The sequence below is a fragment of the Panthera leo genome, chromosome D3 (assembly GCF_018350215.1).
Source record: "Panthera leo isolate Ple1 chromosome D3, P.leo_Ple1_pat1.1, whole genome shotgun sequence".
Classification (NCBI taxonomy): domain Eukaryota; kingdom Metazoa; phylum Chordata; class Mammalia; order Carnivora; family Felidae; genus Panthera; species Panthera leo.
Genome location: NC_056690.1, coordinates 1,300,121 through 1,314,079, shown reverse-complemented (window position 1 = coordinate 1,314,079; position 13,959 = coordinate 1,300,121). Strand labels below are relative to the sequence as shown.

Sequence of the window (13,959 nt, the reverse complement as noted above, 5' to 3'; positions counted from 1 at the left end):
GGAGAATTAGAGAACTAAGTGATTCATGAAATGGAACAATATCTGTATCATAGGAGTTCCAGAAGAAGAGAGAGAGAAAGGGGCCAAAGGTGTGCTTGAACAAATCATAGCTGAGAACTTCTCTGATCTGGGGAAGGAAACAGGCATTGAAATCCAAGAGGCACAGAGAACTCCCTTCAGATGTAACTTGAATTGAACTGCATGACATATCATAGTGAAACTGGCAAAATAAAAAGATAAAGAGAGAATTCTGGAAGCAGCTGGGGACAAACGGGCCTTAACCTAAAGGGTAGACACATAAGGGTAGTAGCAGACCTATCTACTGAAACTTGGCAGGCCGGAAAGGAGTGGCAGGAAATTTTTCATGGGATGAATATGAAAAATATGCAACCAAGAATCCTTTATCCAGAAAGCCTGTCACTCAGAATAGAAGGAGAGATAAAGGTTTTCCCAAACAAACAAAAACTGAAGGAATTCATCACCACTAAACCAGCCCTACAAGAGATCCTAAGGGGGACTCCATGAGTGTTGCAAAGACTACAAAGAATCAGAGACATCACTACAAGCATGAAACCTACAGACATCACAATGACTCTAAACCCATATCTCTCAATAATAACACTGAATATAAATGGACTAAATGCTCCAACCAAAAGACATAGGGTATCAGAATGGATAAAAAAAAAAAAACAAGACCCATCTATTTGCTGTCTATAAGAGACCCATTTTAGACCTGAGGACACTTTCAGATTGAAAGTGAGGGGATGGAGAACTATCTATCATGCTACCAGAAGTCAAAAGAAAGCTGGAGTAGCCATGCTTATATCAAACTAGATTTTGAACTAAAGGCTGTAACAAGAGATGAAGAAGGGCATTATATCATAATTATGAGATCTACCCATCAAGAGAGCTAATAATTGTGAATGTTTATGCACCAAATTCAGAAGCACCCAAATCTGTAAAACAATCACAAACATAAGCAATCTTATTGGTAAGAATGTGGTAATTGCAGGGGACTTTAATATTCCAATTACAACAATGGACAGATCATCTAGACAGAAAATCAATAATGAAACAATGGCCCTGAATGATGCACTGGACCAGATGGACTTGACAGATATATTTAGAACTTTTCATCCTAACGCAGCAGAATATATATTCTTCCCAAGTGCACATGTAACATTCTCCAAGGTAGATCACATACTGGGTCACAAAACAGCCCTCAATAAATACAAAAGAATTGAGATCATACCATGCACACTTTCAGATCATAATGCTATAAAACTTGAAAGCAACCACGGGAAAAAGTTTGGAAAACCTCCAAATGCATGGAGGTTAAAAAACATCCTACTAAAGATTGAATGGGTCAACCAGGCAACTAGAGAAGAAATTTAAAAATATATGGAAAAAAATGAAAATGAAAACACAACAAACCAAACCCTTTGGGATGCAGCAAAGGCAGTCCTAAGAGGAAAATATGTTGCAACCCAGGCCTATCTCAAGAAATAAGAAAAATCCCAAATACAAAATCTAATAGCACTCATAAAGGAACTAGAAGCAGAACAAGAAAGAAACGCTAAACCCAGCAGAAGAAGATAAATAATAAAGATCAGAGCAGAAATAAACAATACAGAATCCAAACAAAAAACAAAAAGCAGTAGAACAGGTCAATGAAACTAAGAGTTGGCTTTTTGAAACAAATAAAATTGATAAGCCCTAGCCAGACTTCTCAAAAGACAAAGAGAGAGGGCTCAAACAGATGAAATCACAAATGAAAATGGATTTATCACAACCACTCCCTCCAAAATACAAACAATTATCAGAGAATATATGAAAAAGTATATGCCAACAAACTGGACAACCTGGAATAAATGGAAAAATTCCTAGACACCCACACACTACCAAAACACCAACAGGAAGAAATAGAAAATTTGAACAGACCCATAACTAGTGAAGAAATTTAATCAGTTATCAAAATTCTCCCAACAAATAAGAGTCCTGGACCAGATGGCTTCCCTGGGGAATTCTAAAAGCAGAGTTAATACCTATTCTCAAGCTGTTCCAAAAAGTAGAAATGGTAGGAAAACTTCCAGACTCATTCTGTGAAGCCAGCATTACCTTGATTCCTAAACCAGACAGAGACCCCACAAAAGAGGAGAGCTACAGGCCAATATCCCTGATGAACATGGATGCAAAAATTCTCAACAAGATACTAGGAAATCAAATTGAACAGCATATAAAAAGAATTATTCACCATGATCAAGTGGGATTCATTCCTGGGCTGGAGGGCTCGTTCAGTATTCACAAATCAATCAATGTGATCTATCATATTAATAGAAGAAAGGATAAGAACCATACGATCTTGTCAATAGATGCAGAAAAAGCATTTGACAAAATACAGCATTCTTTCTTAATAAAAATCCTCAAGAAAGTTGGGATAGAAAGAACATAAACATTATAAAAGCCACACATGAAAAGCCCACAGTTAATATCATCCTCAATGGGAAACATGAGGGCTCAATGGGAAACAATGAGAGCTTTCCCCCTGAGATCAGGAACACGACAGGGATGTCTACTCTAACCACTGTTGTTTAACATAGTGTTAGAAGTCCTAGCATCAGCAATCAGACAACAAAATGAAATAAAAGGCATCAAAATTGGCAAAGAAGTGAAGCTTTCACTTTCCACAGACGATGTGGTACTCTACATGGAAAACCCGAAAGACCCCACCAAAAGGCTGCTGTAACTGATATATGAATTCAGCAAAGTCACAGGGAACAAAATCAATGTACAGAAATCAGTTGCATTTTTATACACCAATAATGAAGCAACAGAAATAGAAATAAAGAAACTGATCCCACTTACAATTGCACCAAGAACTATAAAATGCCTAGGAATAAACCTAACCAAAGATGTAAAAGATCTGTATGCTGACAACTATAGAAAGCTTATGAAGGAAATTGAAGAAGACACACAGAAATGGAAAAACATTCTGTGCTCATGGATTAGAAGAGTAAATATTGTTAAAATGTCAGTACTACCCAAAGCAATCTACACATTCAATGCAATCACAATCAAAATTGCACTGGGATTCCTCTCAAAGCTAGAACAAACAATCCTAAAATTTGTATGGAACTACAAAAGACCCGAAAAACCAAAGTAATAATTGAAGAAGAAAACCAAACTGGGAGGCATCACAATGCCAGACTTTAGTCTCTACTACAAAGCTGTAATCATCAAGACAGTATGGTATTGGCACAAAAACAGACCCATAGACCAGTGGAATAGAATATAGAACCCAGAATTGGACCCAGAAATGTATGGCCAACTACTCTTTGACAAAGCAGGAAAGAGCATCCAGTGGAAAAAATACAGTCTCTTTAGCAGATGGTCCTGGGAGAACTGGACAGCAACATGCAAAAGAATGAAACTAGGTCAGTTTCTTACACCATACACAAACATAAACAAAATGGGTGAAAGACCTAAATGTGAGACAGGAGACCATCAAAACCCTAGAGGAGAAAGCAGGCAACAACCTCTTTGACCTTGGCCGCAGCAACTTCTTACTCAATATATCTCCGGAGGCAAGGGAAACAAAAGCAAAAATGAACTATTGGGACCTCGTCAAGATAAAAAGCTTCTGCAGAGTGAAGGAAACAGTCAACAAAACCAAAAGGCAACCGATGGAATGGGAAAAGATATTTGCAAATGACATACCAGATAAAGGGTTAGTATGCAAAATCTATAAAGAACATAACCAAACTCAACACCTGAAAAACAAATAATCTAGTGGAAAAATGAGAAGACATGAATAGGCACTTTTCCAAAGAAGACATCCAGATGGCCAACAGGCACATGAAAAGATGCTCAACATTACTCATCATCAGGGAAATACAAATCAAAGCCACACTGAGATACCATCTCACACTGGTCAGAGTGGCTAAAATGAACAACTCGGGAAACAACAGATGCTGGTGAGGATGTGGAGAAACGGGAACCCCTTGCACTATTGGTAAGAATGCAAACTGGCGCAGCTGCTCTGGAAAACACTGTGGAGTTTCCTTAAAAAATTAAAACTAGAACTACCGTATGACCCAGCAATAGCACTGCTAAGAATTTACCCAAGGGATACAGGAGTGCTGATGCATAGAGGCACATGTACCCCAATGTTTATAGCAATGCTTTAAATAATAGCCAGATTATGGAGAGAGCATAAATTTCCATCAACTGACTAATGGATAAAGAAGATTTGGTTGATATATACAATGGAATACTAATTGGTAATAAGAATGAAATCTTGCCATTTGCAGCAACATGGATGGAACCAGAGGTATTATGCTGAGTGAAATAAGTCAGCCAGAGAAAGACACATATTTTTTCCACTCATATGTGGATCTTAAGAAACATAACAGAAGACCATGGAAGAAAGGAAGGGGAAAAATAGTTACAAACAGAGGGAGGGAGGCAGACCACAAGAGACTCTTAAATACAGAGAACAAACTGAGGGTGGAGGGGGGATGGGGGAGAAGGGAAAGTGGGTGATGGGCACTGAGGGAGGGCACTTATGAGGATGAGCACTGGGTGTTTATGCAAGCCAGTTTGACAATAAATTACATTCATAAAAAATGATGCTTATAAAATAACAAAAAAAAAGTGATGAGCACATTCAGCACCCCCCAACTTCCCTCGTTCCCTTTTGTCACCCACTGGCCGCCCAGCATCAGGTGCTCTGCGTGCAGTCGCCATGATGTACTTCGACTTCCTAGAACGTCATGTGAACAGAGTCCTGCCATTGGTACTCACTTTGGCTTCTCTTCCTCAAAATAAGGGTTTTCACCTCATCCATAGAGTTGCGTATCTGTGGCTCACCCCTCTGGTGCTGAGCAGGTGCGTGTGTGGACGGACCGCAGCTTGTTGATCCAGTGAGCTGGGGATGGACGTTCGGTTATTTCCGGTCTCGCTCATGACAAACAGAGCTGCTCGTTTGTAGAGGTGTTTGCTTTTTATTTTTTATTTTTTTAATATATTTTTTTAATGTTTATTTTTAAGAGAGAGAGAGAGAGAGAGCATGAGTGGGAGAAGGGCAGAGAGAGAGGGAGACAGAATCTGAAGCAGGCTCCAGGCTCTGAGCCGTCAGCACAGAGCCAGACGCATGGCTCGAACTCACAAACTGTGAGATCATGACCTGGGCGCGAAGTCGGACCCTGGACCGACCCAGGTGCCCCTGTAGAGGTGTTTTTATTGTAGGCATTTGCTCTCAGTTTCCCCGGTGAGAATGTGGGAATGAACTGGCTGGGTTGCATGCATGTGTGTGTGTGAGAGAGAGAGAGGGAGAGAGAGAGACCATCTGAGCAGCCGCCATACTGTTTTCTGGAATCGTACCATGTCACAGGATCACTCGCAGGGCATGAGACCTCTGGTTGGTTCACACCCTCAGCAGCACTCTGTCACAGGTGTGAGATGTTGGCCGTTCTAATAAGCGCGCAAGGGTATGTTAAAACACCTTTCTGGGGTATAATGTACATACCACACATTCAAGGATTTTTAGTAAGTTTAAAGAGTTGCAGAGCGCCGCCACAATCCAATTTTGGAACGTTTGATCTGCGGTCTACTTTTGCCGTATTTTCGTAAAAGGTACAAGGCTTCTGGTTGATACTCAATTTGTATATGAGTGTCCAGTCTTTCCAACACCATTAGTTGCACAGACTATACTTACTCCATGGGATTACTATTCAACTTTGTAAAGAGTGAGTTTCCATGGTATTGCGGGTCTGTTTCTGGATTGTAGATTTTGTTCCCTCAATTACATTCCTACTCTTTGTCGATACCTCGCTCTCTTGATTCCTGTAATTTTATATGAATTACTAAGATTGGCTAGAGCATCCTTCCAACTCTTTCTTCCTCAAAATTGTTCTGATTGTTCTCTTCCTTTGCCTTTTCATATGAATTTTAGGATCAGCTTGTCACTCCCTACACATGACTCCTGTGAGAATTTATTGTTCTGCGTGATACACATAGGTTGTTTGGGGAAGAAGACGTCCCTACTCCCGCGTCCTCAAATACGTGAGCGTGGGTGCTCAGTCGGCAGACGGGGGTGGCCCTGGGGATCCGGCAGGAGGACCGAGTGGGTCTGCTCCCCAAATCAGCAGGCCTGAGCGGCCAGCACACAAGGCCTCATGTCACTTGTCCTCGGGCAGAATTGCCTTCGTTGACCCGACGTCCGGGGCAGGTGCTTCAGGCTGTGTCTGGGTGCAGGCCCGCGGGGGTCTCCAGCAGGGAAGTGAATCTGGGGAGGATCAAGGGAAGGAGACAGTGGCCCAGTTGATAGAAGAACCACAGGCTGCCGGGACATTCAGTCCACAGACCCGATTGCGCCCAGGTGCACGTTTCTCTATTTCCCATAACCGGACTCATTGTATGTTTGAGCCGATGTTATGACTGATGCGAACAATGTAATTTAGCAATTTCTAAGGGAATTCAGACAAGATCCAAGTAACGTTGCAGGGGGTGTAGTGGGAGCTTTGCGAAAAAACCCCAGGAGCTACCCGCAGCCGTGACCCTGAACAGGAGTGTGGGCGCTCAGGCAGCAGGAGGTGCCGTGTCCACTGCTGGAGCCCAAGGTGGGGACCCTCCCTGCTCCTGCCCTGCCCCGGCTCTGCCCCTGCTGAGAGCAGAGTGGACAACTGTAGTGGGGGGGGGGGTGAGGGGGGGGATGGGACCGTGGGGTCTCGACCCTGCAGCCTGAGAACCCTTCTCGGGTCCCCGGTCCTGACTCCCTCCTAAGTCCAGCCTCTGTGTCAGGATGTTCATGACAGGGAAGGTGTAGAGGGAACTTTCCAGAGCCTCTCTGGACCCCATGATGGAAACGGTGCAGCCAGGAGACAAGGCCACAGGTGTCCCTGTGCACAGGGCACATCCACTGCCGGGGCCACGCTGAAGGGTGCGCGTGTGCCCTGGGGTCACTCACACATCCCAGCGTGTGATATCAAAACATTGGGGTCCTCCAGGACCAAAAGGGGGAGCGTGCAGCGCACTCTGGGACAGCGCTCGATGGCAGGCCCTGCAGAGACTAGCTGGTCGTGCAGATGTGTCATTTACACCCGGGGTCTCTGCTGGGTGTGGAGTGACAGGGGCAGGTGGTGAAATGTGCTTTATAACACGGTTGCATCTAGGTGTGAGGAGGGGTGTATATATTCCACGCGGTAGGCGTGTGCTCTTTTTCGACCGAAGCGGAATTGACACGGTGCTGTGTTAGCGAAGTGTGCGACGACGTGGTGATTCAGCAGTTCTGCGCGCTACCGGGCGCTCTCCGTGGGAAGCGTCGGCACGGCTGTCACCAGACGGCGTTGTTCCGGGCTTCTTGACCGGATGCCCTCCGCTGGGCTTTTCGTCTCCGTGACGTAAGCATATGGAACGCGTCGCGAATTTGCGTGTCCTCCTTGAACGAGGGCCGTGCTGACCCTCTGGACCGTTGCAGTTTCTGAATCTGTGCCTTTTTCTAAGACAAAGTAAAATTAAGAGATGCGGCGTTGATTGCTACGGGTGAGGGGTCTCCGATGGTGGAACTGTGGGTGGGCGGCTTCTCGGACCCCCTGCCTCGCCTGCTCTCCTCTGCGGTGCCGTCGATACGCGTTCCTTGTGCAGCTCTGAGAAGTTGGCTGTGCCTGCTGGCCCCTTCGTCCCTGGGCACGTGTCTTGGTGAGAATGGCCCCTGAATGTCCCTGTCGTGGTGAAACGCACGTCGACGTGTCTCGCCGACCCCGCAGACCCGCGAAGACAACCCAGGCGGCGCTCATCCCGAACAAGTCGTCTGCACACGCGGTTAATTTCAGAGTGTCTGAAAGTTCCGTGGTCTCGTCCGTGCACACACTTTAGTTTGCCTTATGTTTTCGTGCATGGACAGAAAGTCTCCGAGTGAATTATCCCCAGATGTTTGTGCTTACCCGTGAATAGGTTAATTCCCTTTGTATCAATCATTTCATCCCACAAGAATTCCATTTAAAAACTCTCTGATGGGCAACTGGCAGGAGTTGGGTTCCCCTATTCACCCTGTGAGTGGCCAAGGGGCGGAGCATCCGGGGGCGGGGCTGAGCCAGAGGGGTGGGGTCAGGTGGGTCAGCCAGGCCAGGCTGAGGGCGGGGCAGGCAGGAGGGAGAGAGGTGGGGGTAGGGCAAAGCCTTGGGGCAAACCAGAGTGTGCAGCAGGGTAGGAAGGTGGGGCCACACAGGGAGTAGAGCCTGTGAGGTGGGTGGGGCCAGGCACGGGGGTGTGGCTGGAGTAGAGGGTCTCGGCTGGATAAGGATTGGGTCGGGTCAGAGGGTGGCGCCAGATAGGAGGGGCTGTGCTCTGTCGGTGGGTGGAGCCTTGCCGTGGGCGGAGTTAGGTTGGAGGGGGCGGGGCAGTTTATAGGGACTGCAGTAGGGAGGTCATGCCAGAGAAGGTCGGATCAGAGGCCAGGGCCAGACAGCAAGGTGGGGTCATGCTGGTGGGTGGAGTCGGGTCTGAGGGCAGGCCTGGTTGGTGGGCGGGGGTGAGGAGAGTTTCCTGACTACATAATGGAGGGAGGGTGGTAATAGAGGAGAAGGGTGGGGGCAGGCCCGGTGGCTTGGCTGGAGCAGAGAGTTGGGCCATGCATCGTGGGAGGAGTTGGGTCAGCAGGCGGGGCCAGGCCGGAGGGTGGGGCCCACAGCCCTTCCCTGGGGATGGCACCTGTGATGTGAGGACCACCTCAGAGGGTCTCCCAGTTTCTGTCCTGGCATCTCCTTCGCTGGACCTCAGGGAAAGGGGCAGGGGAATCACACTGCTGTCTCAGCACATGCGCAGCAGCTGCCTGCAGGCACATCCCCCCAGCCCCTATTCCACTCCTTCACTGCTCATTCACTCTTGCCCTTAGGAAATCGTAAAGCTGAGTTTAATAGTATCCTTTTTATTTTTATTGAATTTGAGACTCCTAAGATTTTATTCTTAGGAAATCCCTGAAGTGTGTTTTATGCTTATCTTTTTATTTGAAACTATTCTTGCAAAATGTCCGTTGCTGTTTTGTGGGCATATATTTTAAACACACATCAACAGCCCTGTGTTATATCTTTCATTCTGTTTATGACACTTGTTTTTACAAATGACTGTTTGGCACACGTGCTCCCATGGCTAACCTTACAGGAGCTCCGTGGTTCAAACCCGCGTCGTCCTCCGAGGCTCGCCCTCCCCGGGCTCCCTCTCCACTGTCCCAGGAGACCAGGAGGTGGCGGCCCCCACAACACGCTCAGGGAAGCCCCTGCTGCACGTCCCTGTGGGGCCGGGTCCACATCTCCCTAGGTGCGTGCTGGAAGGACAGGACCGCGAGCCCCTGGCCCCACCTCCTCTCCCACAGACCCGAGGGTCCCACACACCCGCCAGCCAGACGCCGCGGGCCGCGAGGAGACCCCGGGCGGGGCGCGACAGTTCTCATCACAGAGACCTCTTCTCCACGGGGGCCACCCCCCATGCGCAGGTCAGGTGCACATCCGAACATGCAGCCGATACTGCAGAGGGACAGGATAGGGACACACCCACGTCATCCCAGGTAGTTTCCTGGAGAGAGACACGCGATGCCGGTTATAGTTTGATTTCGGATGAAGGACGGAGAAAGTTCCCTCTATCTGGGTCCCCTGCGGTGTGCTCCTAAACACGTGGGGTCTGTTGGGAGGGGATGGGCACGTGGACGGGCTCCACCGCTGGTGATGCCCCCTGAGCCCCCGAACGCAGCCCACCTGAGTGGGGTGGGGGTGACCCCAGAGTGACAGGAGCCAGGGGGAGGGAAAAGCACTCAGATGATCCATGAGAACATGGTCCTGTGGCTCCTGTGTCCCTGGAAGATTCTGAGTGTGTGGGAACAAGCTGGAGCCCGCGGTTCGGGGGTGAGTGTGGCAGAGAAGCGGGTGTTCAGCGTGCAAAGTCCTGGCGCGTGTTTGCGTGTTTCAGTGCTGACGGGGATCCAGGAGAGCAGGTGGGGCCGCAGGGGAGGGGCGGTGTGGGAGTGCAGCTTCAGGGAGATGAACAATTCTGTGTGGGAGGAAAGAGGTAGAGGTGGGTGGGAGCTTCTGCGTTGATGAACATGTGGAGATCTGGGGAGTGTGGTGTGCCGGGATCAGGTGGGGAAGCCCCGAGCCCTGTCCCCTGCCCTTGCCCTGTGCAGCTGTCTCATCTGTCTCTTCCTGAGTTGTAGCCTTTATGATAAAACAGTAATCTAGATGTTTGAAGTCAATTCAGTGAGTCATATCATTTATATTTTATTTCTGCAACCTCAATAAGTACACTGGAAGGCACTGCACATGCAGAAGAGGCAGCTTGTGCTGTAACACAAGTAACCAGCGTTTCTGATGCGTATCTCAATTTTCTTCCTTGCATTGTGTAATCAGAAGAAGGAGATGCTTGTATCGTGTAATTAACAGTCACGATTATTGCAGACACAGAAATGGAAACTATTGTGGATGCTATTGCTGACAGCCTCTTCTACTTTTTTGTCACACCGGGTCCTGTTCCTACAAGGGGTGTGGAGGGGAACGGCAGCAGAAAAGGTCTCAGGGAATCTAGATGAGGAACTCGGGCTGTGTGTGAGACGTCCATGGAACGGTGTCCTTGCAGGGACACAACTGGAGCCGGCCTGTTCAGCCCCCAAGGCCTTGCTCCATCCTCTTGATGGGGACGCAGATTTGACAGCTCCTTTACACCAGCCCTGGTGCATGATGGACTGATTTCCACATAAACAGAGTTAATCTGGAAGAATCTTTAGGAGCGGAAACTTTTCCAGCCAGTGCTAGACCAGGGAGAAAAAACAAGAAGTCTTGCGATTTAACTCGAGTTGATGAATTCTGGCAGCAACACAAAGGAAGTCCATTGGCAGAAGTTGTGGAATCAGTTTAGCGAGAAGCAGAATCTTACAGAGCACAGGAAATGAGGTCAAATGACTTAAAAGCCTTATGGGCCTGGAGGGGACAATGAAGCAGCCATGAGTGTGCTTTCTGAGAATCCGTCTGGGCTACGTCAGCCGTTGGTTCTTTGCCAAACTCCTTGGAAAACAGACTTCCTGATCTGCATTCAGACGTTGCCACTGCTGTCTGAAAACATATGAAGGCAAGAACACTGGGCATATGTTTTGAATGTGAAGAAAAAACACGGAGCAAAGCTACTCTGGATAGGTCTCTTGTACATGCAATCAGACCATGATGCAGAAACTCCCAGAGGTCCAAGTGCTGCTGCTTCCCTGCCCTGTGGAGGCCCAGCAGGCAGCTTCCGAGGCCGATGTGGGGCGATACAGAAAGCTTCAAGTGACGTCGCATGAAACCTCAACCCCGATAACATAGACAGAGGCTTTGGCTCCCGCCCCCTGGGGCATTATTGCCACCCAGGTGAAGGGCCTCTTGTCCCGAGTCATGAAGACAGGGGACAGCTGGGTGGTGGGGGGAAGGGCAGCTAGAGGACAAACAGCGAAATCTAGGCTTCTCTAGGCAGGGATGAATGAGGCCCTGAGGCAGGACTGTAGGTGCTGAACCCAAATACTATGTGGCAGTGGCAGCTCAGCTCCAGAGAACAAAATCTGTTCCAAGAGGCAACTGCTTCTGTGTTGGGAGAAGGCAACTATACCGAATACCAGAATCTTGTTGACCCCAGCAAGGGGAAACCAGGCAAACACATTTTATATGACTGCAGTGAACATCTTAATGCTCTCATAAAACCTCACAGCTGTCACAATTTGGACAAGAAAAAGCGGCTGGAGTGTCACCAGCAGGGAGGAGCTCCCAGGTTAGGCTGTCATCTCCTCCCTGGACCCAGATCCCCTCCCACTCAGCTAGTCAGCTACAGCTCTGGGGGGCGGGGTCACCCTGTGCACGCCCCCTTCTCCAGGAGGTGCTCTGTGGCCCTCCTGGCAGTGACCTTTGGATTCCTCTTCAGCTTTAATGAGTCCTCCTAACAGCCTGCGGCGACGTGTCAAAATTACTTTCTCCACCTGACGCGGAAGGTTTGATCTTTGATTCCTCCTCATCCCCAGGACGCCTGCGGGCACGGCGATGTCTTGATTCATCTGTGATTTAACACGGGGATCTCCCAGTGTGGGGAGTTGCATTCTGTGTCACACGTGCAACAGTGCAGGCCACACCCTTGCCAAGTAGGACCAGAGTCAGAGCTGCGTTCTAAGGAGCTGTCACTGGGGACGCCTGGGGGCAGGTGCGTCCCTCCTTGGGGACCTGTGCTCAAGGTCCGTCCACAGTGAAACAGGAACGGCACATCGACTGTGACTGCACGTCTGCGGTTGGGCGTCTGTCATTCATTTCCTCCCCACTTTGCTGTGGGACACCACCTCTGCCCTTCATTGGTTCTCACAATAGCTTTGGAATTGGTTTCTCCTTGACCCAAGGGTTTGATCACCAGATCTTCACATTCTTCAGGAGACGGAGGAAGCAGCAACTTGGGGACAAAAGATTTCCTAAGTCAGAGCCACCTGGGCAGTGACGTACACGCCGAGTCCCTCGCTGGGCTCTTGGGACAGATAAATCCAAGCGTGTAGCATTCCCCAAGTCCGAACACACCGCACGTGGGCCGGGAGGGGGGAAGGCCACCGTCGCTATGGCTGTTTCTCTCTCAAGTGTCTCTCCTCCTCCCAGATCAGGGCCGCTGGTCACCTGCCCGAGGAGCCCCTTTCTCACCTGGGCCAGGTGCTCTCGGCAGTCAGTGCTCCTGGGCAACCTCTCTGTCTCAGCAGCCTGGGAGGCCTGCGAAAGTGTCCACAGAAAGATGATGAATATGGGAACATTCTCGGAGTTAACCCCACCTCCCCAGGTGCAGACTTGCTCATGTTCGCAGGGGCCCCCGGAGCCTCTCTGGAGAGACCAGTGTAGACGGCTCAGTGGTGCAGAGGGTGTCAATGGCCTAACTTGGGAGCATGCTCCGCCCCCCGCTTGGCCTCACTCCGCTCTCCCCCTCCTCCCCCTGCACCTGCCTCTCCAGGGCTCCTTGCTGGGAAGCCCCAGGAGGGCCCCCCACAGTACTGGCTGGGATGGCCCACTGTCTACGCCCACACAGTCTGCACCTGGACAGGTGGGGTGGGGGGCTGGGTGTGAGACGCTGGAGGGAGCACCCTGGGGTGGGGTCTCTCTGAGGTGGTGGGGAGATTCCCGGCACAACTTGGTCTGCTAGAGGGTCTGATGATTCTCTGCCCTTACAGTCGTGAGTCCATGCACGTCTCCGTCTCCGGGTGACTGTCCGTGCTCTGCCCTCAGCACTCTCGAAAGATGAATGGCTTTGTCCAGTGTTTATTCAAGTGCAGTAACGTTTGACCCCACCCAGCACGAGCGGCAGGACGCCAGCTGCAGAGACGGTCCCCTGGCAGGTCTGATTATCATGCCTGATGCCCGGTCACTGCCCGTCAGAACAACACGCTCACATCCCGAGCCCAGCTCAGCTCCGAGCACTCAGCGCGCTGTGGGGATGCAGGGCCCTGGATGTGTCCTCGGGGACCCCACACAGGGTTGGAGGCCGCTTTCCTCAGCGAGGGATTCCTGCCGAGCACGTCAAGTGCGGCAAACGTTGAGAAACGAAACCGGTTCAGCTCTGCCCCCCGTGTTCTGGCAGGCTTGCTCGGGGCTCCTGGTCCCGGGCCCGTCGGACACGGAATCGGCCTCAGAGTAGTCACTGCATGTAAACTACAGCATTTGAGAGGATCAGACAGCGACAGGCACTCATCCACGGGGTGTGGGTGGAACCCCAGGACCTCTCGACAGGGTCGGCTCACGAAGCAGGTTTCCTGAGAAATGTCGGAGGCGGCCTCTCCTCACGTGCAATTTTAATCCTGACGTTTTACGTTTGTCTTATCCAGGAATTCTTCCTCTCAGAGGAGGGTGACACACACAGACGGGTCCCCACTCAGGTGTTGTTTATCACTGTCAGCACCAGCGGCCACTTCTCGTCTGTCGTCCTCTGTTC

At 49.7% G+C, this 13,959-nt stretch overlaps 1 pseudogene; it reads left to right on the top strand.

Annotated features, from left to right (window-relative positions):
• Nucleotides 1–10,345: 10,345 nt before the first annotated feature.
• On the top strand, nucleotides 10,346–13,054 carry LOC122203671 (annotated as a pseudogene).
• Nucleotides 13,055–13,959: the final 905 nt, after the last annotated feature.